General features: G+C 36.2%; 1 long non-coding RNA gene and 1 other non-coding gene across 3 annotated transcripts in view; one reads left to right on the top strand and one right to left on the bottom strand.

Moving 5' to 3' along the window:
* The window catches only part of LOC128247355 (uncharacterized), a 34,213-nt gene that overhangs the window by 11,843 nt on the left and 17,370 nt on the right, over positions 1-5,000 (bottom strand). The window lies entirely within an intron of this gene.
* Positions 4,870-4,988, top strand: LOC128247458 (5S ribosomal RNA). The gene has a single exon (XR_008263836.1). It is a non-coding gene; the product is annotated as a 5S ribosomal RNA (ribosomal RNA).

The raw sequence follows: 5,000 nt of genomic DNA, 5'->3' as shown, positions 1-5,000 counted from the left end.
GATGATGATGATGATGATGATGATGATGATGATGATGATCATCATCATCATCATCATCATCATCATGGTTAGGCCTTCTGAGATGCTGCGAAACGTCAATAAACACATTCTGAACATATGGAGATTCTGCTATATTCGGGGTTTAATTTCATCGTGATATTAGACACACTTTGTTAACACATTTCTGCTTATATATATGTGTGTGTATGTGTATGTATGTGTGGGAGTCTAAGCGATGCGTGTGTATTTGTGTGTGTATGAGAGAGAGAAAGAGAGAAAGAGAGAGAGACACAGAGAGAGAGAGACAGAGAGAGACAGAGAGAGACAGAGAGAGATTGTGAGGTGGGTAGAGGGATTCGTATAGACAGCCATACAAACAGAATATGTTGAGAGAAAGAGAGAAGTCTGAGTGTATATGCGTGTGCCTAGTATCACCTATGCGTGTATGTATGTGTATATAAGATTTTGTGTGTGTTTGTGTGTGTAGGGGGTGTGAAACAAAAGCCAGACAGCTAGACGAACAGACATTAAGCTACTTCTCATATCTTAATGTAAGAATTATAAAACTTTTTTATCATCTGCGCTTTAATATATTCTTGGTAATAAACCTAAGTACCAGTGAAATATTGGAGTCGATGTAAGTGACTGTTTCCTCACTCCCACCAGATGTCAGGCCTTATATTGATATAAGAAATCAATAGCCTCTTGGACATAAGAGATATGTTGTTGCTAGACCCAAGTCAGCCCCTATCGAGTTCACTTACGATCCACAGAAATTCAGATGTGAGACTCTTATCTATTTTTCTACCATGGCGCATTTGTAATGACATTTATTTACCGTTTAGTCAAAAAGAGAAGGATCACTCTCATGACAATTTGTTTTCTCACTCCATCTGAGACAAAATGGCGGAAATTATCCTCAAACTGGTAACCTACCCCGAGTGTTTGCAACAGTGTGAACTCCGATGTAGGCACCTAAGAACCGGCTGATGGTGCGCCCTTATTATTTTTTTTTATTACTCAAGGTTTAATTAGAGAAAGAGACAGCGTTTATTTCTGTTCTTTTAGATTTTTGTGGCTCTATATATTGAATAGCTACTTTTTATATAGTATGGTTGAAATGGACAAGTAAACGCTTTCATTAAGATGCGGGAGGTGGACCTTGTAACTGAATTAGAAATGATATGATAAATATTGGTTCCAAAATTCTGGTACAGGGCCAGTAGGTTCGTGGAAGGGAATAAATTGATTGCATCGACTACAGTACGTATTTTATCGAACAGATATTTATTTTATCGACCCCGAAACGATAAATAGCAAAGTCGACCTCGGCGGAATTTAAACTCAGTGCGTTAAGACAAAGGATATGCTTTAAGCGTGCTAATGATTCTGGCCAGCTCGCCGCCTTAAATTTATGATAAATATAGGATACAAAATAGGATTCAAACACTGATTAGAGATATTTTATTTTCTATTGAATCTGTTGCAAAGATTCAGGCCAGTGCACAACAAAGAGCCATGGGCACTGCCTGTATTCTTGACTAAAAGAAGAAAAAATAAATAAATAAATAAATAAATAAAAGAATACGGTTGGTTGCAAAATAAGTAGGGCATCGTATAAATTAGCTCGGTACTACCAAGTCAACTTCGTTTAAATTCTGCCGAACGTTTAGAATTATTTATTTCTGCATTAGTACTTTTAGGGTCGTTAAAATATCGAAATTAGTCAGATACTGTCTCCGATATAATCTATTCTACCCACTTCCTCCAAATGTGTGACCTTGTTCTTATGTTAGAACTCGAAGCTGTATTGGGTCGTACATTTCTTCACAATGTGACGGTGGCTGTATTATTTATACCAAGTATAGTTCTCCATGTGTTCTGTTATTTACTGGCAAATGTCACTGAGTTAACAAAAAAAAACAAAAAAAAACTGAATAGTATCGAGTTAAATTCTTGGGGATTATAGTTATATACCAGTACATTCTGGGTTCAAATAACATCAAGTTCAACTTTTTATTCTCTTGCCTTGAAATATTTATAATTTAAGTCAGCAGTTCTCAACCGGAGTCCATATGGCTCTTGTCGATTCATTTTATTGTTAAAATTTATGTGAAATAAATTGCTTAAACTTCTACAATACGCAAAGATATTAAAATTTTTTACGACTCCTAATTATAAAAATATAGTAAGGTTTATATATATATATATATATATATGAGAGTATTGTAGTTCGCTTGAAGCATTGTGTATTGTTTGTAAAGAATAAAATGTTTACAATGGTACAACAATGCACTATAAAACAAAAAAAAGACTATATATTTGTTGTAATTTGGTTATCTATAGTCCGATGATATTTCGGAATTACAATTCCTTCTTCAGATCTTCTTAGATGGAGTCTCTGCTATAATATATATATATATATACTTTGAATTGCTATTGAGGTCCAGTACAATAAAATAGGAATCGAAGGAGTTCACAGGCAAAAGAAATTGGTTGAGAACTACTGATCTAAGTAAATGATTCCATCAACGATGATCCTTCAAAATTTCTGGATTTAAGTGAATATAAAACATTATTTCGGCTTAGAAACGATGACGTAAAGTAGTGGACATATGCGATTATGTGGTGTTCATGCTTAATTTGAGGACACGTTATTCATGTAAGAGAACAGAAATGAAGATATAAAAATGGTGATTGAAAACGAAGTCAAGGCCTCAACTTGCTGGATACTTATCTTTTCTACTCTGAGATAAACTCCTAACGGTGTTTGAAAATTTCCCTTTTTAAAGTAGATGATCACTTGAAGAATATCGCTTAGGGCTATAAAATAAGGAGGGATCCACTTGTAGTCCTTTCTTGTTTATCGGTGAATTTTAAGGAGGAATTTAATATTATATAGGAGAGTGTGCATGTGCGAATGAGTGTGTATGTGTATTTATGTAAGTGTGTGTTTATGTGTAAGATGGTGTATATGCCTAAACACTCGAGTGTGAACAAAACGAAAAGAGACTCAATACTGAAATAAATGTCATATTTCTTAATACTTTTAAGGCGACGAGCTGGTAGAATCGTTACCCCGCTGGAGAAAGTGCTTAGCAGCATTTCGTCTGTCTTTACGTTCTGAGTTCAAATTCCACCTTTCGCGATTAATGAAATAAGTACCAGATGAGCACTGGGGTCGAAGTAATCGACTAGCTCCTTCTCTCAAATTTTAGGGCTATAGTAGAAAGGATATTTCTTGATATTTTGATCCTAGCTGAAACTTTACAAATTTACATCAAAACAACATTTCGTACCCTCCTTCTATAATTCCCTGGCATTGCTATACATTCTTTTCTACTCTAGGCACAAGGCCCGAAATTTTGGGTGAGGGGGGGGATAATCGATTAGATCGACACCAGTGCGCAACTGGTACTTAATTTATCGACCCCGAAAGGATGAAAGGCAAAGTCGACCTCGGCGGAATTTGAACTCAGAACGTAAAGACAGACGAAATACTGCTAAGCATTTCGCCCGCCGTGCTAACGTTTCTGCCAGCTCACCGCTTTGCCATTGGTATACATTGTTCATCATTAAAAGGAATTATTCCATCAGATTTCGGACATTGGATTTATATTCGACAGGTGACAGAGTAAATGTACTGCGGTACTTACTGCGGTCTCTATGCATTCTCAGTTCGATTCTCGTCAATATTACCCTTGTGTTTCCTCCTCCTCACGCTAACGAGAAATAAATCACCAATCAAATGACGTCATTGATGATAGAGTCGATAACCCGCATTTCTAAAATTTAGTTTTGCCGGATAAAATATTTTGTGATATTTACATTCAGGGTTCAATTACTGCTAAGTTCAACTTCACCGTTCACACCTCCAGCGTCAATAAATTACATTACCATTCAAGCACACGGATTAATGGTATCAACTAATCCCCATCCCTCAAAACTGTTCCTAAGTTAGAAACAATAAACCGGCGTTGGAGAGGAAAATACTCTCCTCCTTCGAATTTGTCAAAACATAGGGGAGTGTAATAGAAATGGTTAGAAATCATGAATGGAGCTGTTTAAAACATACGCCTAGAGAATGGGAAGTAATAGTAGAGTGAGACGTTGTGGCTTTCGTAGTCAGGGTGAGCCTAGATTTAGGAAATTCCTTGATTAGCCCAGTTGGAGGCTCTCCTGAATTAGGATGACTGCACATTCGTGTATTTTGTATATTATGTATTCCGCCTTTTTTTATATATCATTTCTGTCTCTCCCGTTCTCATTTATCTTTTATCTAGTCTTTTTTCTTTTCTTTTTTTTTGTAAATACCCCGTTGTAACCTGCCATTGCAACATCTCCTTCATCGGACAGCCGAGCAGCGTATAAAGAAAAAAACTATCGTCACCTTTATCATCATGATCATCATGATCATCATCATTTTTATTGTTGTTGTTGTTGATGTTACTTAGGGGATTGGATTGCTGAAACAACAAAATAGCAGAGCTAATGTCACGTGTCATTTATTTACGTCTGTCTCTTTACGTTCTATGTTCATATCTGGTCGGAGGTGGTGACTCATTGTACGGGGGTCAGTTGATCTGACATTCTGTCCTCCCACTCAAAATATTAGAGATCGTGCATAAATAAGAAATAAGTAAGGAAACAGAGTTAAGGGAAATAAGCCAAGTAAGGCAATCGCATGAATCTAAGTTAAGAAGTGTTGTAGTGAATGATATATACTAAAATAGAATTCTCTAATTGAAATTTACCTCTTTTTGGGAAAGGAGAAGGAAGCAAAGTCTTATAATTAATTGTTAACAATTGTCAAAGAGAAAAGATAAATTCAAGAAATTAGGAAATAATTTCACAAAATAAGTTTATGTGGTTTACGGTCATATCACGTTGAAAGTACCGGTTTTCGTCCGATCACCGAAGTTAAGCAACGTCGAGCCTAGTGAGTACTTAGATGGGTGACTGCTTAGGAAACCTTGGTACTGTAAGCGTTTCACACTCTA

This window comes from Octopus bimaculoides, chromosome 3 (assembly GCF_001194135.2).
Source record: "Octopus bimaculoides isolate UCB-OBI-ISO-001 chromosome 3, ASM119413v2, whole genome shotgun sequence".
In the NCBI taxonomy this organism is placed as follows: domain Eukaryota; kingdom Metazoa; phylum Mollusca; class Cephalopoda; order Octopoda; family Octopodidae; genus Octopus; species Octopus bimaculoides.
The sequence above is the reverse complement of the archived record's forward strand: the minus strand, read 5'-3'. Positions and strand labels throughout refer to the sequence as shown.